General features: G+C 48.2%; 1 non-coding gene across 1 annotated transcript; it reads right to left on the bottom strand.

Annotated features, from left to right (window-relative positions):
* Window positions 1–21,670: 21,670 nt before the first annotated feature.
* LOC142870824 (small nucleolar RNA SNORA1) lies at window positions 21,671–21,805 on the bottom strand. Its single transcript, XR_012919154.1, has one exon. It is a non-coding gene; the product is annotated as a small nucleolar RNA SNORA1 (small nucleolar RNA).
* Window positions 21,806–22,878: the final 1,073 nt, after the last annotated feature.

Below are 22,878 nucleotides of genomic sequence, written 5' to 3'. Positions count from 1 at the left end.
ATGTTCACCATCCTTGGCACTGGCAGTGACACTAGGGTGGCTGGGGTGGATGACAGGAGGGGCACAGTACTTACCGTGCAGGCAATAGCCAGATTCAAGCCTTTGAGAAGCGCTCATTGATGTGAATGTTCATGACAAGCCTTTCTCACCTGGTCGGTAAGGAAACTCCCAAGCACCTTGTTGCACGAAAGGAGTCTGGAGACAGAGACACTTTCTTTTTGGAAGCTTCTGTCCCTGTCTGCCACCCAGGGCCAGTCCAGCCTTCGCACTGTCTCCTCTGGTGAGTCAGTCCCCAGAGTGCCCTTCTCAGCAAACTGCACGGCACCTGAGCCCTCATACTCTTGGGAGTTCGGACGGACAGACAGCCGTAAGCGCTGCCTGTTGTACCTGGAATCTCGACTTCCCCAGCTGCCTCTTCCTCAGCCATCCCCTCACAGGCCTGCCGTGCTCTCGCTGCAGGAACCAGAGCTGTGCTTTTATTGCATTTGATCCCCATCAGAATTGCATTTCATGGGTTTCCAAGTTATCACTTTGCTCAGAATCCACTGTTTCCTTGGTGTGTTTGCCTCCTTGCTTCCTTCCCCCTTAAAAAAAAAAAAAAAAAAAAAAGAGTAAGGATGTGCTTCCTGAGAAATCTGATAACTAGTCACAAGCTTTAGGAAAACCCTGTGATTCCCAGATTATCATCCACTTCCTGCTTGCAGGAAAACAAGTTCTCACTGGGGTGGGGTCGGAGGCTGAGGGTGGCTTTGGAGTCAGACTTTCTGGATTCAAACCTTGGCTCTGCTATTTGCCTGCTGTGTCATCTTGAGCACTTTAATCAGGGTCTCTAAGCCTCGGTGTCTTCATCTTTAAAATGAGCAGAGGTTGGCTGTGCAGCTCAATGTGGTAATCCCTGGAATAGCCCTGACATGAAGTGTGCCTTCAGCGACATTAGCCATTGCTTCCTTGTGTGACAAAATGACACTCTGTGAAAGAATAGTTTATAGAAAACTCTAAAGTGCTATACAAATATTGACTATATTGCTATATAAATATTGCATTTTTCCCCACTATTAATAATAATTAGCTGTGTGGCCTTGAGTAAGTCACTTTCTTTCCGAGTGTCTGGACTTGATAATGGGTTGCACATTCTAGTGACTTCAGGAACCAGAGCTATCCTGGGTAAAGTGGACCAGGTAGAAGAAATGCTCATGCTAACACAAAAGGGGTGGGGGGGTGCGTGAAGAGCAAGGTTCCAAAGTTAAATGGGTTTTAAACACTCTGGGTTAAATGAAATTGAACAAGTTTCCTTATGCAGGACTCCTCAGAGCCTTGAAAATGCCCAGCTGCATAGTGAACTTCAAAGCACAGGAAGGGATATATGCGCAGTGTTTTCCAAACTTCTCTGCCCTCAGCCCCTTTTTTCTCCCCTTAAGACTAGTGTTCTACAGAATACCCCTGGCGAATTCTGGGGTGGATGACCTCAAGCATTCCTCCCAATTCTGAATTTCGGCTCGGGTCTCTAAGGTCAGAAAGAGGAATTTCTGATAGAAGATAAGAGACAGAGAGGGTGTGGGGTTTTTTTTCCTTTAATTGTTAACTTTCACCGAAACCATGACTAATTCTATCCCTGTGACAGTACAGCTCAGTGTGGCCAGCTGTTGGTGAACCCGGATGTCTGGGTACAGATGCTCCTAACCAATCACGGCGAGTCAGGTGGGACGCCAGGGGTGGGGGTGGGGAGGCTGGACTTATATGTTATTTCGGGAAAGCCAGGAAACTGGGCCTCATGCTTGCTGGGCTCAACCCAGGCATCACGTATATAAAGTTCGGAAATCCAAGGCTTATGACAAAGGCCATTGGGGGTTGAGCTTTGCTTTCATCAATTGTAATAACTTGAGTGACTTTCTCCCTCTGTGAGTCAGCAAACACTAGTGAGCACCTCCTATTACCAGATATCCATAAGTTACTTAATCATCTGCATCACCCTGTTTAATTTAGATATATGTTAGGGAAGTCCCCGAGATCTAAGTTAAATTGCCATGAACCCCAAATTCCATAGCCTGTGGCTGTCTAAAGCCATTAGTAAGATTTCTGCTTCTTATACCTCTTGGGTACGATTTCCTTAATGGCACCTCTGCCCTGAACCCTGTTTCAACCCCCTTGAGGCTCAGAGAGGTTAAGTGACTTGGCCAAGACCCCACAGCCTGTAAGTGTGGCCGAGTGAGGTTTGGCACTGTGCCCTGGCTAACTAGAAATCCTTCTCCACTGCCCAGGCTGCTGTCCCTGGGGAGGGGGAGGGGGCCCCTGGAGATGCGAGCCGAGGCCTGCAACACGTCTCTGCTCCAGGCTGTCCTTCCTCCTGCCCTCGCTGTCCATCTGGGCGCCACCCTGTCTGGAGACAGAGATGCAGGCATCCAGCCCCCAGATTTCATTCATTCAGTCTTCCAACGATTTCCCTGGCAGTGGTGATATCATACCCATTTTATAGATATCCTTACAGAGTTAATAAAAGCTAATAAAAATAACGAAAACCACACAACAATTGACAGTTATGGAGCTCTGACTGTGCCAACTGTGATCTGTGTTGTCTCATTTATCCGCACAACATCCACATATAGGAAATGCAGCACCTCCTTGTATGAAAACAACCAAGTTATTATGTCCAACCCCTAGCCTTTGGGGAACAAATCCATTTTTTAACAATAGGAAGCTTTGTTGACTACCAGAGTGGCCCCTGGGGCCTCCCCACAAGCCTTTGGGACATCTCTGGGGACCCCAGGTATCCTTTAGGGCAGGATAAGATCTTTACAATAACCACCCTCTTTGAGACATGGGCTGGCTCTTCACTTAAGCTTTTTGACCCTTGCTTTGTTTTTTTTACCCCAAACTTCAAGTTTTGGTGGCCCTGGAGCTTGGGTGGGGCTTGAGCTCTAAAGTCATCAACAGGATAGAATTCTAAGATGTTGCTTAATACACCTCAGAATCAGGAGGAAGGGACCAAGTACAGCAAACCCTAAGGCCTCACTGTTGATCTGCATCACTAGCGCGGGCAACACGGGGCTGCTTTGTAATCAAGTGTCCACTCAGAGCCAACCACGTGCATTGGTGGTATGATTAGTAGGGTGTCAAGGACCCCTTGAGCACCCGTCAAATCCCTGACCATCATCTAATCCCCGGACTTAGCCCTGGGCCCTAAAATAATGTCCTGCTTAAAACCTGGAATAGGCCCTGCTAAGACACCTTACTACCTAGAGAGGGTATTAAGTGCATTAACAGCAAAGCCTTAATTAACTGAACATCTGGATCCCTTAAAAAGCAGAAACCGAGGCACTGGACAGCTAAGTTTGATTGCTGGCAGAGCTCTCAGGAAACCAAAAGAACCACAAAGGTTTGGAGTATGGGTGGAGAGGATTTTTAGAATTCAGAGATAATCTGAAATCTTCCCTTTGCTTACATGGATAAGCCAAGAGCAGGGAGAAGAAGTGACCTGGCCAAGCCGGCCCCTCCCCCTCAGCTGTCCATCTCGTCTCTCCCCTCACACACAGCTCTCCTGGGAGCACTGGGTGCCAGGACTCTGGAGTGAGAGCTCCATCACAGTATATTTTATGGATGGACCTGAGGCTGAAGTGGGATTTAATCATGGTCTCCTTTTGACACAGAGGGACCTTTATAGACCAGAGTTGATTTCCTGCCTGCAACAACTGTAAATTAAAATGACCACCGTGGTTGTATTTGAGCCCTTAGATCGAGATGCAGCCTGGTGTTCAGCAGTGCATCTTGGAGTAGCATTCATTGACTAGCCACGTCAGAATTTACCAGCGTGCTTGTTAACACATAGGTTCCTGGGCTTTACAAGAGACCCACTGAATCCAGGATCTAGGGGGCATTTTAACACGCATCCCAGGTGATTCACACTGCCCCTCAACTTGGAGAACCACTACTTCCATGGAACATCTGGAGTCAGGCTTACCTGCGTTCAAAAGCAGACTCTGCCAGTTACCAAATGTATGAACTTGAGCACGCCTGAGCTTCCGGCTGCTTGCCTATAACACAGGAGGGTGATAATAACTACCTCATGGGTTATTCAGAGAGTTAAGGGAAGTAAAGCAGGCAAAATGCTTGGCACAGGGCTTGGCACTTTACAAATAAATATTAAGCAAGTCAAGTAATTAAAGCAAAACAAATTTAATACATTAAGCAAATATTGAACAAATAAATAGCAGCTATTACTGTGATATTGTTCTTTAGAAGCAATCCGTTTGAAGCTGTTCCACATGGATGCCACTACAGTCAGGAGTCTAAGGACTCGGGGCTGGTCCCCAACTCCAGCCCCACCCCTTCCAGGGGAGATGAGCAGGTTTAAGAAGTCTCACCCCTCATTCTGTGGCAATTGTCTTGGGGTGCAGTGACCATGGCCACCAGCAGGGGGAGGCATAAACACACATTTCAGAGCACAGCTTGCTGAGGTCCTGGGGGTGGGGGCTCTCTTTAGGGGACTGGGTTGAGGCTGGGATCGGCATTTGTTCTCGAATCTTACGCCCATTGTGGACAGGAATATCTGGAGGTGTTCACAAGACAGGATGCTGCTTTTTCTTAATTGCTCAAAAAGTGGCAGCCTGAGCTGGCTCACTCAGAATGCACCTCATTCGCTGTTGGTTTTATTTCCACCACCCAGGCTGGCCCTGGCAGGCCCTCCGCGGCATGCTGGCTGCTGGGCCTTTCTAAGGAGATTTGGCAGAGCTCTGATCTGGGCCTCCTGTTCCTTTTCCATTGCAGGAGCGGAACTGTATAGGTGCCCCGCCATGCTTTAGCGAGAGTCGGGGTGAGGGCTGGGCGTGAGGGTACCCAGACCTCCCCTCTAATCCTGAGCCCAGAGTCAGTCCCTTTCTGTCATTCCTTCCTAATCCAGCGATGGGGAAGCCAGCCATGTTGCCTGAGTAGGTGACATGCTTCTGTGCCTCCCACCCGGCACCTCACAGCATGTTACAGAGGTGAAACCTGAGGCCCAAAGAGGTCAGGTGGCCCGACCCGAGCCGCACAGCTAGTGAGTGACAGAGAAAATAGCGACATGTACCACCAATTGGGATCTAGTACACCGCTGGGCTTGATGGGGCTCATTTCACATACATTTAGTCCCACGTCAGCCAAACCCGTAAACCCGTGTCTGAGCCTGAAGCCCATGCTTTTGCTTCCACTCCACACTTCCTCAAAACCTTTAGAAGTACTATTCTATTTTCCTAATCTTTCAAATTATAAAAACTGCCCTTTGTTTCCCCATTAAAATCCTCTTCTCCCTCCTAATCCAAGAGTCCTTTGGTGAAAGCTGTGATGGCGGCTTGGTCCCATCCCAAATTTAGATTTCCTTGTAATCACCAGTCTCGAAAGCCCCAATTCCTTGGCAGGCTCTGCTCCTAGGCACCCAGGAGTCAGAGCGTCATGAGAAGGGCCGCCCTGAGCACCGGAGGAGCGCACGCCCCCAACCGCGCTTTCCTGGCTATCTGGAAAAGGCTCAAATTGGATTATTGTCCTACAGTGACAAATTGACAGCCTTCTTTTCTTCCCACAGAAATTAATGCCAGTGAAATGACTGTCTCAGTCCACTCCCTGCTTCGAACACACCATTAAAATAAACCATGTCTGTGTGCAAACATGGATGCACCAGTGAGATGCGCTTCTCAGAGGCACTGTCACACAACATGCACGACACCGGGAAGACATTTCAGTTTTCCTCCTGGCTGTCTCTCCGTCTACCGACACAACTCGTGCTATTGCCTGGAGTCCAGTAGCAGCTGGAGGAGAAGAACTTGTGGCTTCCTGTTTCTCCTTCTGAAACCCTGGGCACACTCCAGTTCACATTGGCAAATTCTGATATAGGCGGGCAGGACCTTGGGCTGCATCCCCGTCTAAGAGCTGACCCAGGTGGCCATTTGAATTTACAGTCGTTACAGACATGGAGATCCCTCAGAGACGAGAGCATGGCTGAATTCCACCTTTAACCTTCAGCTTATCCACAAACTTGAGTTTGGTGAACACCAAACTCGGCTCGGTTACTGAGCTTCTTCCTGTCATTTTGGCAGCCACGCCTGTGCCTGGGAGACAGGGAGCCCATGCAGCTTGTGACGAATGGCCTAGCCCTGGTACCATTGGTAGATGCAGGCATTTTTGGAACTGAGGGCTATGTAGGCAGTTTGTGTGGTAGAGAAGAAAGTGAGTAGGAGACAGAGAATCCGCACTTTTCACTATTGCCTAGGAGACAGAATTTCCCAGATTACAGAGGCGCGTTATATTTGTTTTATGAAAAGGGTCTACACTTTCCACTGTTGTTGCTTTTGCAGGCAGTGAAGACACCTTCCTGGTAAGGGAAATCTACACACACCAGAGACTGGACAACGGAAGGTTGTGTCTGTAATATTTATCCCCGCAAAGTAAATATTTCTGTCTCCGTCGTAGTCTAGAATTTCCCTGTTGACAGCTTCATAGATACTTCTTTTCTCCTCTCTTCAACATTCAGCCATCGCTGGGGACAGGATGACCAGGCACAACTGGTTCTTTCCACTTTTGACCATGGGCTTCTTGCAGCCAAAGGAAGAAAGGCCGGCGAGTGATCCCCATGGGGCAAGGATTAGTGGCCAGGCTTGGAGAGGACGTGTAGATTGAGTCCTACATGGTGATCCTGGGGGAGGCACCCACCAGGGAGCAAAGCCGGAGCTTTCCACGCACGCTTTTGAGCCTGTGTGCATGGCTCCCCGAAGTCCTTGCACAGATTTATTTCTATAATGTTCTTATCCATTCCTCTCTCTCTTTTCTCATCAGCACTGCCCAGAGAGGTCGAGTAACTTGCAGTCACACAATGAGTAGGCGACTGAGCAGGGCATCAGTTCTAGGCTTTCTGTCCCACTCAGCCCCCGTTCTGTGGGCTTCGCCACTTCTCTGCAGCCAGAAGACCCTTGGTAAGCCCGGCCGGCTTTTGTCCCCTGCCTCAGCTCCCAGGCGTCTCACTCGGGCCCTTTGCACTCCGGCCACGGAGCTTATTTGGTTCCCTCCAATACACTGCACTCTTCTTCGTCTTTAGACCTTTAGTTCTTCTGTTTGAAACTCTCTGTCTCACTTTACCCTCTCTCAAAAAATGCTCCAGGAACCTACTCACAGTCATGCTCAGCCTAAAATTCCCCCTGCTGAGGGGTCTCCTGTCACTAACCTCCCCCAACCCCTACACACACCTGACCCCCCAAGCCTAGTGAGGGGCTCTGGCACACCCCATCCTAACACGGATCGCACTGTAGTGCAACTTCGTATTTCGTGCTCTGCCTCCCCCTGACTATGCTTCTTCATAACTGCAACCCCAGCGACTGATGCAGTATCTGAACTATAGTAGGTAAAAAGTGAATAGATGAACGTGCGCATGAGTGTCTGGGAGAACCAGCACCTGCCCATGTGCGCCTATGGCTCCCTCGGCCTGGCACGTCTTCCTCCGTGCTTTAGCACATGCCACAGACACGTTCTTCCTTTGAGCATCCCTTCTTTGATGCCCGGGAGGCCACCAGGGCTGTCTTGGGGGGCTCAGAGATCTCTGGGCTTAGCCAAGGACACGCTGTAAGGAGAGCGTCAGTAGAAATGAGCTGCAGTACTGGGACCCTGGACACAGGCTGGGGCTGTGGAGTCAATGTGAAGCCTGGGAGGGGACTTGAGGACAGATTTGGAGCATGCAGAGCTGGTTAGAGGTGCAGGTGTGTCCAGAGCCCAGTTCTGGATTGTGTTTGTGAATCCTGGAAGCCCAAGTAAGAGAGATGGATCTGTAAAGTGGCAGTAGCCAACTTGACCAAGAAGTCCCCTGCCTAGTAGGATCTTTTCTTGATCACTGTCTATGTGTCAGACCCTACTATGCAGGTCACATATTCATCTCATTTAATTCTTATGAACACACCTCCCAGGTGAGCCTACTCCCTGTTCCTGAGTCACCTGCTGAAGAGACAGGGAAGCAAAGAGGGTGGGCTCAAGGTCATGGCTACATCAGGCCAAGCCAGGTCTGTGGTGAACCCAGGTCTGTGCTGAACACCAGGTCTCAGAAGCCAAGTCTGTGATCCGGACATCACCTGCCTAGGTGAGGTCCCTCCTTACTTCCAGTCTGAGTGGATCTGATTGGGAGAGGCGGGGTTGAGCAAAAGTCATTAGCTTTCATTTCAGATACACTGCCTTGGGTCCCCTGAGCATCTTCTGTTTGACAAACGGAAGAAAGCAAGGCTCTATCTCACCGAACACGTGCTTTTCAGGTGCTGAGCAAGGTGTGCTTGGGCCTGGCACCTCAGAGAAGTCAAATGGTTTCAGCTTATACATGGTCATGAAATTCATAATGGTTATCCCTGGGTAACGAGATTATGGATGATTTTTCTTGTTTTTGTACTTTTAAAATTTATAAGAGCGAAGTACTCATAATCAAATAATAAATACAGAAGCAAATATACAAGCAAGATGCCAAGGAGTTGTATCCGTCCCCATCACTGTTCTTACATCTCACTCGGTCTGGAGGGGTCTGCCCTTCCTTCTCTGTGTGTTAACTTCTTACTCGTTTTCAGGACCTGGCTCAAGTGCTGTCTCTTCCTGATCCCATCCCAAGCTGATTTCTGGTCTACTGTCCCTCTCCCTCCCCTGGAATGTAAATTCCTTACGGGCAAGGACCTTGTCTCTCTGCTCTCTGCTTTATGTCCAAGATCTAAAGGTGTGTCCAGCACATGGAGGAACCTGTACACTTTTTTTAGTCAATATAAATGGTTATTCCCACATCTGATTCCTAACACCATCTCTGTCTATCCTGTGGTCCCTTCTGCCTCATACTGTGGCAGTCGTTTCTCTTCTCCACTGGCCTGTGCGCTACTTGAAAAGCTTATTTCTGTGGCCCTCACAGCTTGGACCTCGGTGAGTAAACATTTGCTGCCATTTGAAGGCCAGGAATCCAGATGTAGCTGCATCTCACCCTCTCCTCTGGCGAATGAGCTGGGTTGTCAGGAACTGGTTACCATGCAACGCTCCTTGTGGAGAGAGAATTGCCCCTAACCTCAGGATGGGGAGCTATGAAAATAAAATGGTTTATAGAGGTTGTCACACTGTCCCAGAGCTGCTGCTTTGTACAGAAGGAAAATTCAAAAACACAACAACAAAGTCCACTAAAAAGCTAAATTTTGAGATGTAAAGATGACTTTCCCCTTGGATTCAACCTGGTGGCTGCTGTCACCGGGCAGCAGAATTACCCATTGCAGATATCAGGTGGAAATCACATGCCTTCCATCCTTCCCTTCGAACTCTCAGGCCAGCCTTTTGTTTGTGCAGTAGCTGCCTACGTTGTTGAAGATGAGAGCATAATGGGCGATAGAAGGCGGATCTGGACAGGCTGCACAACAGGTATCTTGGGAGCCTGAGTTGAAGACACAGGTTCACATCCTGCCTCCTCTCTGCCCAGCCTGTGTGTCATCCAGCAGGTGACTTAAATGTCCTGACCTTCAATTTCCTCATTTGTAAGATGGGAATGGGGATGATGATGGAATCTACCCAGAGGATGTCAGGAAGATTAAATGTAAAAGACATAGCACAAAACTTCTAAGATAAAACCTACAGGTAAATCGTCATGACCTTGGATTTGGCTATGAATTGTTGGATATAACACTAAACCCACAAGCAACAAAAGAAAACATAGATCGAGCTTCATCAAAATTAAAAAAAAAACTTTTCTACATCAAAGCACAAAGCCTACAAAATGGGAGAAGTTATTTGCAAAGCACATATCTGATAAGATCTAGTATCCAAAATATATAAAGAACTTCAACAGACTATATAAAGAGCTCAGCAATAAAAAGACCCAATTAAGATAAATAAACCAATTAAAAGTGGGAAAAGGGCTTGAATAGACATTTCTCCAAAGAAGATATACAAATAGCCCAGGAGCACATGAAAAGATGCCTAATGACATCATTAGTCATTAGGGAAGAGCAAGTCAAAACCACAATAAGATTCCACTTCACACACACTAGGGTGGCTAAAACATTTTTAAAAATTGAAAATAACAAGTGTTTGCAAGGATGTAGAGAAATGGGAACCTTCATACGATGCAAGTGGGAATGTAAAATGGTGCAGCCACTGTGGAAAACAGTTGACTGACGGTATTTCAAAATTAAACATAGAATTACCATATGATCTAGCAATTTCAATCCTAGGAGAATACCCAAAGGAATTAAAAACAAATACTTAAAAAAAAACCTTGGACATGAATGTTCATAACAGCACTGTTCATAATAGCTAATAAGTGGAAACAATCCAGATGTCTATCAACAGATGAATGGATGAATGGATGGATTAACAACATGTGTTATATCTATGCAATGGAATATTATTCAGCAATAGAAAGAAATAAAGATAAATGCTAAAATGCTGTGGATAAATGCTTACAACATGGATGAACCTTGAGGATATTATGCTAAGTGAAAGAAGCCAGACAGACACAAAGACTACATATTATATGATTCCATTTATGTGAAATACCCAGAACAGGCAAATCCATGAAAGACAGAAAGCAGATTAGTGGTTTCCAGAAGTTGAGGAGAGGACAAAATTGGGGAGTGGCTTTTTATGGGTATAGGAGTTGCTTTTGGGCTGATAAAAATGTTTTGGAACTAGATAGATGTGATGGTTGCACAACATTGTGAATGTACTGAACTGTATACTTTAAAATGGTTAGTGTTACGTCAATTTTACCTCAATTAAAAAAAAAAACCATATAGCACAGAGAAGTAAATGGTGCCTTTACCATTGTTTATTACGATTATGTCCCCTTCCCACTGGAAATCAGCTTTCCAAAGGCTGAATGATAAGCTATGTTAGGAGGTTACAAAGCAGCAAGTGCAGGGATGGAAAGATGGAGGAGGAGAGGGGAGACCGCCCCGGTCTGGTGTTTCCCACCCCTGCAAGCACTCACTGTGTTAAGAGCGTGCACCAGCCTGGCAGGTAGAATGACCCAGCCCTCCCTGCCTGGGGCGAGACCTCAGTGAGGACGCTGACAGACACAAGGGGCGCAGATGGGCCCGTGCTCCTTTGGGCCAGGCCGTGGACTTGGGGATTGCACCCCAGCAGCACGGCCGGCTCACCCAGGCTGCTGCCTTCTGCGTATACGTTGAAAACTCCTAGCAATGTTCTCTGTGGCTTAGGTCTGGGTCCAGGGTCTATGTCTTTGAGCCCTAAGATCATGGGACTGGAAGAGAGCCTAGAACCGTCTCCCATCCCTTCTTGCTTGGCATATGGGGAAACTGAGCCTTGAGAGTGTGGCAGCAGCTTGCCGTACTCCTTGCTCGGTCACTGTCCTCTGCAATAGAGATCAAGATTTTGGTCATCTCTTTGCTGTCATAGTCCAGCTGCAACCTATTTTTGATTTTATATTTTAAATCTTTGGCTAAAGGACTTGACCCAGGTCAAAAGATTAAACAAGAATCTCTGAAGTGTTTATTTTGCAGACACAGCATGGCTTATGGGAAAGAGCAGGAGAGCTTGGATGGCCCGTGCAGTCCCTTCCTGTTAATAATAATAATTACTCCTGTGTTGTTGAGGTGGTTAGCGTGGTGGTCTGCACATAGATGCCGGGGCCAGGCCGCCTGGGTTTGACCTCCAGCTCTTCCACTTATGAACCGCATGACTTTGGTTAAGAGGCATAATCTCTCCATGCCTCAGTTTCCTCATCTGTCAATGGGAATGGGACTGGTGACATAAAAGTTTCCAGAATTGTCCCTAGCAATTAGTATCATTACTGAGGGATGGAAACCTACGTTAACATGCTGAAGCTTGCCAGGGACAACTTCCCAGAAACGGTGAGCCGCAGAACCAACAGGGGACAACACCATGTCTTTTGAAGAACTGGCCACAAATTGCATTTTTACAAAATCTAATTTTCTCATTGACTTCTTGTTTGGGAAATGCTTTGTCTTTGAAATCTGGTGAGGACCCCGTCTTGGCTTTTGTGCTCAGGATGTACCGCTCTGTCTTTTATGCGTGAACTTGCTGTTTCCTTTGCCTGGTAAGTTCTCCCCTACCACGACCACCACTAGATACCAGCGTGGCTACCTTCATCACTCCACTTCTTTTCTCAGAAATCATCTTCTCAGTGAGCTCATTCCTGGGCACCCTGTGTAAAATTCCAACTACCCCCCCCACACCCACTCATATCTAACTTTTCAGATTCGCTTTTTTCTTCCCAGCACATCATCTGACATGCCATGCTATTTACTTATTTATCTTATGGATTGTCCACCCCCAAATAGAAGATCTTTGAGATCAGGGATTTTGACCATGTTGTTCATTACCCTTTCTCCAAGTGCCCAGAGCAGTGCTAGGCACATAGTCCGGGCTCAGTGAATGTTTGCTGCACGGATGAGTATATAGGTGGGAAGGAGGTTCGTTGCTGGGTTCTGATTAATTCTAAAATTTTCCTGTACAGACGATCTCAGTAGAGGAAACCAACCTTTGCTGAGCTGTCCCTCTGTGCCAGCCTTGGGCAGGGCTGGACATATGTCACTGTGTTTCATCTTCAAAACAGCCTAGAAATGAGAAAGGCCCGGCTCAGAGAGATTAGGAAACTTATCTGGTCACCAGCTTATAGGTGGCACAGCCTAAGGACTGTGCTGTCTCGTCCTGGACAGAAAGCGATGCCTTCTCCCCACCAGCCCTGCACCCCAGCCTGCCGGGGAGGCCTCCCTGGGTGGCATCTGAGCTGGCTGCTTTGCAGGGCCGGGAGGCCCATCCCTCCTCACCTGCCTGGTGTGTGGGCGGCTCTTGGCGTGTGCGCCAAGTCAGGCGGCCCGGGCGGCTGTCAGCACTTGGGGGTGGCAGGCTAATTAACTGGCCTCAAGCAGCTGGGGGAGGTACTGGGGATTGTCTGAAAGGTCTGCTGAGAGCCGTGGCCTGGCGAGGCTAGCTCCCTCCACCACCTTCCCTGGGAGAGCAGGCTGCGGGGCAGGGCCACGCCAGCCATCCTGATAGCGTGAAGGGCGTTTTCCGTCAAAAGAGGGTATCAGGCAAGAGTTAGAGAGACTTGAGTTTCTGATCCTGGCTCTGCCACTAGCTAGTTGTATCAAATTGAGCAAGTTACTGAACATCTCTGAGTCCTCCTGCCTGTGAAATGTTGGTAGTAGCCATGCTTATCTCCCAAACTTGTTGGGAAAATATATGCAATGTGCTTAGCCCAGGTGCATAATAAGTGTTGGCTATTTTATGTTTATTATTATTCATTATTAGTTATAGTCTCCACATCTATAAACTGACATCTATAAACCACATCCTGTAGCTACAGGCCTGGCACACAGTAGGTGCTAAATAAAGGTTAATACCTTTCCTCTTCCTTAGCCTTCTTTCAGTATCAGACTCCAGACCTATGGGGTCCCTGGGGGTCCACCACTCCTGGCCCTGCCTTGGAGGTTTCCTGTGGGCTCGTGGTTACCAAGCCGTCTTCCCAGGGCAGTGGGGCTGGGTGCTGGGGTGGCCACTCCGGAAACATTGTATTAGAAACCCCCTCTTTTTCCTTCTCTCCTTTCTTCCCTCCTTCTAGCCCATTCATTTTTTTTTTTTTTTTTTTGACCACTTACTAAGTGCCAGGCACGGTGACTACAGCTGTGAGCAAGACAATGTTCCTGTCTAGATCTTTAGTTAGAGTTAGAGCAGAAGCAGGAAATAAACAACCATGCAAAATAAGATAAACATTTTGAGAAGTAGAAAATAGGATGCTATAGTAGAAAGTGGAGGGGAGGGGATAGAAAAGCTACTTTAAATGTCAGAGAGGGTATCACAAGGGAAACAGTATTTGAGCTAAACTTGAAAGATCAGAACAGGCCAAGCACGCTCAACTGAGAGGAGGAGTTTCAGGCGGAGGGAACAGCACAGGTGAAGACCCTGAGGTGGGTGGAGCTGAGCTAGAGCCCTTGTACTTCCTTTGGGGACAGGGACATGCACAACAAAGCCACATCTGTGCCCCTGCAGCCCAGGCAAGGCGGTCAGCCTGCATCTGCAAGGGTTGGTCGCACTTAAGGTCCTGGGTGCTCCCAGGATGTCCTTTCTGCAGTTAAGTGGCTGCATCTGGCAGAGGTTAATCGTGTCTATGTCCCTCAGGAACCCTGCAAGAGCTGGCCCTTCTCACAAATGGTGGTTTAAATTAGAAGGGCTGTTTGTGGAAGACCAGGTTGAGCAGTGATTAACTCCAAACCAGTTCTGTTGCGGGGCACTCCTGATGGGCAGGCCCCACCAGTCCTCCTCCTAACCCCGCCTGGGCTGCCAACTGCAGCCAGAGTGCCAGCCGGAGCCTCTGCTCTCCCATCCAGGGCTCCAGGCTCCTGCTCCTGCCTCTTCCCCCTGCCCGACTCCACACCTTTGCCTGCCTGGTCTCTGCACCCACAGGGAAGCTCTCCTCCTTCTCCAGGTTCTATTCAGATTCTGCCTCCTATACAAGTTCCTTCTCAGAAACCCCTAAAGGAATTCACCTCTCCTACCCCATTCTTCTAATTTCTGTTTGCATTATAAGCCCTTTAAGACATTGGTCATCATCTATATTGTGTTGGGTCATCATCTATACACAGTTGAGTTCCTACTAAAGTGTGAGCTCCTGATGGCCACAGATTCATTCAGGTCATTCATCTCTGCAGCTCCAGGGCTTAGCACAAACTTGGTATTTCTTCACTCATTCATACATTCATTCATTCAGTGAATGCGTATTGAGGACCATTCTGTACAAGGCACCATGAGAGGTAAAGGGGTCACAGCTGTGGATAAGGTGTATGCCCTACTCTTAAGTTGCTCTTAGCCTGGAGACCATTGTAACACTGAGGGCTGAGCAGACCTGAGTGTGAACTCTATTGAGAGGTGACCAGTGGAGCCTGGGGTGGTCCAAGAAGGCTTCTTTAAGTCACATATAATGAGGAAACTGAGGCTCAAGGGGGGGAAATGACTGGTCCAAGATCTCACACTAGCATATGGCAGAGCAAGTGCTCAAACCCAAGGGTAAGTGCCCGTGGCACATAGCCACTGTGGAATGGGTTCCCCTCCATCTACACCCCACCCAAGTTAGCACACTGCTTTCCGACCCTGCCATAGAGTAAGGGGGTAAAGGATCAGACCCACTTCGCCAGAGCCTGTGCAGCCGTGCCACATTCTGATGCAAAATCTTCTATTTTCAAGCTACTGCGAACTTTTGATGACTCAATGGGTCCTTGGAGACACACAGAGGCTCCCAACAGAATTCAAATCCAGAGAACAAGACTTCCTATCTGCAGGGTATTTGGGGACAGCCCTCTCCTTACTCATGTTCTATTTGCTTGTTTTTCTATTATAAAAATAATGTGTACTACTTATAGAAGATTTGGGGGAAAATACAAATCGCCCGTAATTCCACCATTGTGGAAATAACCACTGTTAACATTTCTGTGTATTGAGATAGTTATTTTGGGATATTATTTAGAAATTGCTACACTATATCATTGCTGCTTATTAATTTATACAAATACTCGAATAGGATTAACTCGTACATATATTAGCTTGTAAAACTTTGCACACTCTAGTGCCTGGAAATCTCAAAAGACCTGCTGCTCCCGAGAGAGCTCTTGAACCTAACTCTGTTGGGGTCTTTTCCATGCTGAATAACACATGTGTGTTTTCCTCCCGGTCTTCCCTACCAGGGTCCGTGTTTCCAAGTAGCATACTGAGCCTTCCTCATGGTGCCTGCTCCAGTACACAGCGCATAGTAGACACACAGGATTAAACAAATGTCCCCGTGGCCCGGGGAAGGTGTTTTGGGGTCCTTCAACTTGGCTGCTTGAGGGTGAGCGGTCCTGGTTATGTATTCCTAAGGACAGCTCTCCCTTCTCTGCTGCGTTTACTAAGAATCAAAGTATCTTAGAGCAGGAACTTGTCTTCCTCACTAAGGAATCCCTGGGTGCCCAGGACGGTGCCTGGCACACAGAAAGCCCTTAATCCATGTTCATAAAAGACTTCATGACCTGAATAATGTCACGTTGGTACACAGCATGCATGGATTCTCACCATCGCCCTACGACATGGGTCTAACACCATTACCACAGGAAACTGAGGCTCAGACAGGTTAAGAGGCTCATCCAAGGTCAGTGTGTCCGTAAGTGGCAGAGCTAGAACTTGAACTCCAAAAGCCAAGGGTTTGGTTGACCTCTACCCTGCACTCTATTTGCTCCCTCCTTGGGGCTGCTTTTCAGATGCCCACCCCCAGACACCCAGCCGGTGAAGACACGTGCCGTCTCACCCTCCTTCACTTGTCCGAGGCTGGGTGAAATGCCACGAGGCTGGAGCCTCCGACAGAGAGGGAGGATCCGCCACGCAGGCCCAGCTGTCCAGGTGGCTGCCGCCCTGGCCGCTGGGCCCAGGGCTCCCCGGACTCACCGTCTGGCTGCCTCTCCCTCCACGTCCTTCACCACCTGTCTTTTTCACAGCTCTGTTTCCCCTCTTGTCAACAGAGCTCTCAACAAAATGTTTTCCATCATTGCTGGCTATTTTTATCCCCTTTATCAGAGTTATTTCCTTTGGTAAATAGCTTCCTGGCACGGGGCGAGCAGCGCAACTTGGGCGCCAGCAAGCGCCGTGTGGACGGGGGAGGAGGGCGGTGGCATCTGGGGGGAGAGGGAAGAACTGGGCAGCGTGGGCCAGGCCTCGCCTTTGGGGGCTGCTCTCTGCTCTGATGGTGGCAGCGGCGGCAGGAGCAAGATGCTCATTCATTCCCACTCCAGTTTGTTAAAGCCGTTCTTAGAGGAGGCAGCGTGTGCACAGGCCTCGGAAGCAGATAATCAGCGGCAGGCGCCCAAAATAGACTCAAAATCAGCAGCATTTTGTTTTGCTCAAGGCTTTTCATGCCTGCAAGGGGAGGAAAGAAAGGATCCAGAGCATTTTCTGTGTCCAAACACACATCTATTTTACAATAAGACAAATGACTCGTATTCCTGCTGTTAAAGCCAGCAGCGTCCCCTCCCCACCAACCGCCCCTTCTCTGAAGACCTCGCCAGCATTTCCTTTTGTGGCTGCAACAGAAGCAAATAGCAGTTCACGCATCTCTGATGCAGCCTGCCTCTGCCTCATCGGGCTCTGCTGCGAGCTGGGCTTTTACAAGCTGAGATTTTCATAAATTAACGCTGTGTGTGCCGCGTTAGCAGCTTTCCGGGAGGTGCTGCAAGCCAGACCCTGCTGGAGAGAAATGAGCCACTGGAAGCCCCTCGGCCCCCACCGGAGGTCAAACCAGGCCATTGCAGACATCCTGGGTGGTGTTGCCCGTTGTCACTGAGCTTCTAGGAGGGAGTCAACTTCTAGAGGAGATTCTCTGGTGACTGAGGAGGCCACATGTGCAGGGGGTGAGTGCTAAGGGGAGGGCAGGAGGCCTGGACTCCTGACTCAGGCCGTGACCCTGACCAAGCCACCACCCCCCTGAGACCAGTTCCTCCTGGTATACACTCTTGGTCCTGCTACTCACTGAGCTGTACAACCTTGAGCATGTTGGTCTACCTCTCCAGGCCTCACTCGTCTCTTCTAGAAGATGGGTGGGAAAGAGATCCTCCCTTGCAGGGCAGGGAGGTCTGTAGCTCTGTGCTGTCTCACTGAAGTGGAAAATGCTATAAAACCCAGAGGCCCACCACGCCAAACCAGCCCAGCTATACTGCTGGCGTGGGGAACAGAGAGCATCTTTGAAAATGTGTGTTTTCCTGGATAAAACCTCTAATTGGACAATTGCAGGTCTTCTGGCTTTATGACCTGGAAAGCTCTTTACTGGGACGAGGGGAAATTTATGAATGGGATTTATTTATTTCCGTGGCACTCTGACTCATGCTGTTGACCCAACTTGGGAGCTGGGCTTCCATTACTTGCTAATTTCTCTTTGCCAGGTGGTTGTTACCCTTCCCGCACCCTCAGGGAGCCACAACCAGTTGGTACCGAAACCCAGACCATGGGCTTCCGGCTGCTTAAATGATTGTCCTGCACCCAGGTTGATTTCCCAGAAAAGGAAAATGGTGCTTGGGAATTTTCCAGGGAAGCATTATTACAATTTTCTCTCAAATTTTGAAAGTTTGTTTTGTCTGGGCTTTTTATTCCCTTTCATAGAGAACTGTTTCCTTTGGGTACCCCAATCCAAGAACTTTTTTGGAGGTAGGCAGTGGAGCTACAAAGACATGTCTGGACCACAGTCGCAATGAGATTGACTTCACGCAGAAAATGTGTTAGTTAGGGCAATGTGAGCTTCTATAACAAAAAGATCCCACAATGTATAAAGGCTCAAACACAATACAACTTTAGTTCTCATTCGCGTAATAGTCTATGGCTGACATTTCTGGCCAGTGGATGGCTCTTCTCCACCGATGATTTAGGAATACAGGATCGTTCCATCTTAGGACTCTGCTATACCAAGAAAGGGAGAGCATAGATTCTGGAGGCTAGTGAGTTATACAAAGGGACATGTATCAAAACTGAGGCCATAAGGGATTAAATGTAACGTGCAGATAGAGCGCCACTGTGTCTAGCACCTGCTGGACTGTGAGAGCTGTCACTGTCTTTGTCGGTGAATCTCCTGCCCTTAGAGTAGTGCCAAGTATGCAGCAGGTGCTCTGCAAATGTTTATGAAAGGAATGAATGAATGAATCCCCCCCCCCCGATTCTATTCCCTCCTTCCCTGACTTGAACCGCCCGACAGGAAGGCCAGATTCCTAGTCAACTATTTCAGGCCACTTCAAAGTGTACCCGTTGGACCCAGACAGAGTCCAAGAGTTGGTCAAATATTCCCCCTCAAACTCCATGTACTTTTAGTCACTTATCCAATTCACAAATTGCTTTTACTGAAGCACAATTTAAAAATTATATAAACTTGGGACCATCCTAAACAAACAGTCTGGTATATGGATATCGTACCAGGGATCCATGAGATTTCTGACTAGAACTTCCCTTAGAAGTCATCTGAGCCTACAACTGTAAAAATTGACCCAGCTCATGGGTCAACCTGCCTGACACTCGCTGCCTGGAGTTGGATTCTGAGGGAAAGCATGCTATGATTGATTAGCAATGCCTGCCATAGGCAAATGGTAAGCAAAGTCCTCTGTAACTTGCTAGATATTGTCAAGTCTAAGGTCATCATGGTTATATATAAGGGTGAGGCCCAAAGAGGAGAAGTGTAGGCAACTGCCATTGGAGATTAATGTTGGAATACCAAAGGAGGTGGTTGGAGCCAAAAAGAGAAAGGCCAGGAAATGGTAGAGGGTCTGCTGGAAAGTTCTCTTGGAAATAGAGAATTTAAGAGAGCTAAGGGCTAGGGACTGGTCGGCTGTCCTGCCTACTTCTGAGAGTAAAGGATGGAGGCAGAGCACAGGGTGTGATGGGATTTGCAAGCTGAGACTGACATGCTTCCTGCTGAGCTAGGCTGATCTCATTTGTGCCAGATTAGAAGGGGAAGGAGAAGTCTGCTGTTCCTGGCCGTGTTTCTGTCCAAGGCATGAACTGTGAGATAGTGGCATGAACTCAACGGGCAGGGGGTAGATGGATGGAGGCTCTCCTGGGCCTCTAGAATGACTTCCATAGAGACCGGGGCACAAAGGGTGCCCTCCAGGCCCTTAGCACTGTGACCTGCCACCACCGGGTTCCTCCTCTGGGCATCCGCTGTGCTGGCATTGGGGGTCAGAGACAAGTCATGGCCCCCAACCCAGGTGAGCCGGCCATCTGGAGGGAGACAGAGAAGTCCCATATTTCCTGAATCCTAAGATGACATCAATTACAAAACACTTTATCAGTTAAATAACAGTGTTTCCAGAAGCAAGAAATACTCCCAAGTTAGCCAGAAGCACGATTGCAAGAATTATCCTGATTGTACTAAAGTAAGAATGGGGCCACCTACGTTGTTTTTAATCAAGGAAGCGAAGTCGATCCATGGTTGTAGCACAGGGCCATCTGTGCCGGGACACTGAGAGTGCCAGGGAGGGTATGATCTCTTCTGAGTGGAAGAGAGGTCAGGGCCCTGGAGAGGGGACGTCTGAGGAAGAGTATGCCAGGCCGACAGGGCAGGAAGGGCATTGCCAGCAGAGGGAACAGCATGGCAGGGGACAGGGCACATACATACCTGCAATAGCCAGAGCGTCTGTAGGTGAGGCTGGACAGAGTGCAGACCGTGGAGGGCCCCACTTTACCTGGAGCAAGGGGTGGGAAGGGAGGCTCCAGGCCAAGAGAACATTCAGGACAGGAGTCCCAGAAGCAGATCAGCTGTAGCTCCATCTCCTTCGGCTGCTCCCAGGGTGGGAGCACAGATGCTTGCTACCCAAGGGATGCTCTATTTAAAGCCACGTGTGAGTCAGTCGTAGTAGACACACTGGAGGATGGAGAGGAGGGAAGGAGGATGGAGAAGGAAGACACACCAGAGAAGGATCACAGGGCTGGATTCCATTCCCGGCTCTGCCCCTGAGCCCACTGTGGGCCCAGGGAAAGTCAACGCCTCTCTCTGGGCCTCAGCGTCCTCAGTATCGTGCAGTATAAACCGTGCAGGCTCAGCAGCCAGCTGTATGGGCTCACAGCCGGGCTCCAGCACTTGCGATCTGTGTGCATTGGCCAAATGCTTAACCTCTGTGTCTAAGTTTTTTCCTCTGTAAAATGGAGATAATAATAGTACCTAAAATTTGATTAGATGAGATAATGCACGTTAAAGAACTTTTAACAGTGTCTGGCACATACTAAACACTCAAAATCAGCTACTTAGAAAAATTATCATTATTGTTATAGGAGGGTGGTATTGGACTAGCTTAGTGGGTTTTAAATCTTAAACCTTAGAGCCTTTCTTCCAACATATTTGCAACTTCAAAATATAAAAACGGTCACATTGAGCTCTTCTGGCTGAAGCACCTAGAGACCCTGAGCCCAGACCCTCAGCATCCCTTCCCCAGGGCTGCCTCCCAGCCCACCCCAGGCCCCTCTGCAGAACCCTCAGGCTTCAGAAAACCCAGACTGAAAGCAATTATCCCAGAGGATCTCTGAGGTCCCTCTTAGTTGCTCCTTTTAACCCAATTCTTTCTTCTGAAGCTTGAGTGTACATCTGGAAAAGCTATATTTTACAGCTCAAAATCCATTTTCCAAAAGCATCAGTTGAGCCTGGCCCAGGGGGCAGCCTGGTAAAGGCAAACCCAGCAGACAAGGGGAGGTGAGGAAGTTACTCGAGCAACAATCCTGACTGCAAAATTCCCCCTGACTACAAATATCACCTTTCTGGGTTTAAGTCAATAACTCTTTATTTAAGAAATTTTACATGTTGTGATTTATTCCACTGCCCATGGTCACCTTAGTTCCTCCAAAGTTTGAGTCAAGATTTATCTCTAAGTTAGGCCTTTTTAGAAGGACCCATGCTTTAACACACAGTCGTTGTGTCAGACAGCCTTATCACAGTTTTCTTGGTTAGGTTTCTTTTATCTCCACTTCAAATACAGATATCCTGAGAAAATACTTAAAAAAATTCCAGCCTAGAATATTTGAGTTCCAGGTCTTCCAATAATTTACTTTAGGGCCCTAGAAGTTGAATTGTAGACAGTATATCACTATTTTGGCTAACGAGCAAAAAATGTATTATTCCTTAATATGTTTCTAATATTGAAGTTGTGTTCCATCCAGTTTTCACTCATGACCTTAGCAAAAACATTACAGTTCTCATTGTCACCACTGCAATACATTTGGTGTTGCAGACCCATAACTTGTGTCTCAATTTAGCCCCTTTAACCATTTCTGGGCACCATGGCCCACAGTGCCCAATCTCCTTGAGAATGAGGCTTTACCGCCACAGTTTTTAGGATAAGTTATGCAGATGTGACTGTCTTTGTTATAGTCTGGAGTAGCTCCCCATTCCTTTGTTTCTAGATGGCCGGGCACCACATTGCCTATGTGTGGCATACTAGGCTTGTCTGTTCTTCCCCACTAAGGAACTGTGTCTTATTTTCTCACCTCTGATTCCTAGCACAGGGTCTGAGTTTAGCAGGTGCCCAACAAATCAATGTTGGACCAATCAAAGGTAATTGAATATGGACACCTCTATGTAGCCTACTCCAAGCTGGATTCAACGAAGACCCAAACAGACGTGGATCCTGACCATGCAAAGGTTATTGTTTGAGAGGGAAGATCAATAAGTGTAAGTGTGATGGGGTTTGGGACTTAATTGTTGAAAGATAAAATCCCAAACTCCAGAACAACTATCATGGGATCCTAGAACCCACAAAAGACAAGGGTTTACCTTCAGGATTTGCTGGAGCTGAGCCTCAGGAGGACCCTGAAAAACTATATCTTGAGATCCTGAAATGAAGGGTCTCTTTGCCTCCTGGGACCCCAGGACCCACTGGGGGTGTTCTGCCCCACTTTCCGCTAACCCCTTGTTGTGTACACTGTCGTAGTTGCACATGCACTTTAGACATTGGCTACTCAGGTTCCAAGGCAGACGTTGGAGCCCGCAATGAGCAAAAGCTGAGAGGACAAGCCCAATCCCCGGCCCATCATTCAGAGACTCTCTTCCTTGACTGCCCTCTGCTTTTCCTCCATCTGCTTCTGCCTCTGGTCACATACCAGCTGATTCAGCCTCCTCCGGCTTGTCACTGTTCTCCAAGCACTCCAACCCCTTAATGATCAGGTTCTCTCAGCCTGGAATGCCCTTTCCTGCCCCACTGCCCCTTCCACACCTACGGAGCTCCTACTCATTCTTCACAACAATCCGAAATGCCACCTCTTCTAGGAAGCCTTCCTAGGTCTCCTCAGTTGGAGTTTTTTACTCCTCCATTTCCTGTCCTCCCATAGCACTTATACAGCATGTATGACATCCCACTTGGGTTTGAATTATATCCTTTATTGCTCCCACTG

The sequence above is a fragment of the Microcebus murinus genome, chromosome 4 (assembly GCF_040939455.1).
Source record: "Microcebus murinus isolate Inina chromosome 4, M.murinus_Inina_mat1.0, whole genome shotgun sequence".
NCBI lineage: Eukaryota > Metazoa > Chordata > Mammalia > Primates > Cheirogaleidae > Microcebus > Microcebus murinus.
This window is presented reverse-complemented; position numbering and strand designations above follow the sequence as displayed.